Below are 441 nucleotides of genomic sequence, written 5' to 3' on the forward strand. Positions count from 1 at the left end.
ACCAGCTTTTGAATCCTGCCTCTGCCAGCCACTAGCTGCAAGACCTGGGGCAAGACCCAACTTCTCAGAGCCTCACTTTCTCCCCAACAGGGTCTTTGAGATAATGAGCTAGAGCAGCACAGAACAATGCACACGGTGGGTGCTCACGAAACATTACAGTCCTTTCCTCATGAATGACCCGTGCTTGTCTCCTTTCTTCTCCCATTTTGAACTAGAATATCCAGAACAGGTTCTCATGTCTGGCACACCATGGTTTATTGAGTCCATAGGGGCAGGTTACTTGTCTCTTTCAGATGAGAGGAGGGGACTTCAGACAGAGAGTAACTGCGTTTGAGGAGCTGTACTCAAGGAACCAGACCCAAGGTGCTTCATGTTCACCTGGATCTAAGTTTGATGATGAGATTCTAAACTTGTAGTTAATGCCGTAAGTGGACAAGACTT

Source organism: Bison bison, unplaced genomic scaffold (genome assembly GCF_000754665.1).
Source record: "Bison bison bison isolate TAMUID 2011002044 unplaced genomic scaffold, Bison_UMD1.0 scf7180017854714, whole genome shotgun sequence".
Taxonomy (NCBI): domain Eukaryota; kingdom Metazoa; phylum Chordata; class Mammalia; order Artiodactyla; family Bovidae; genus Bison; species Bison bison.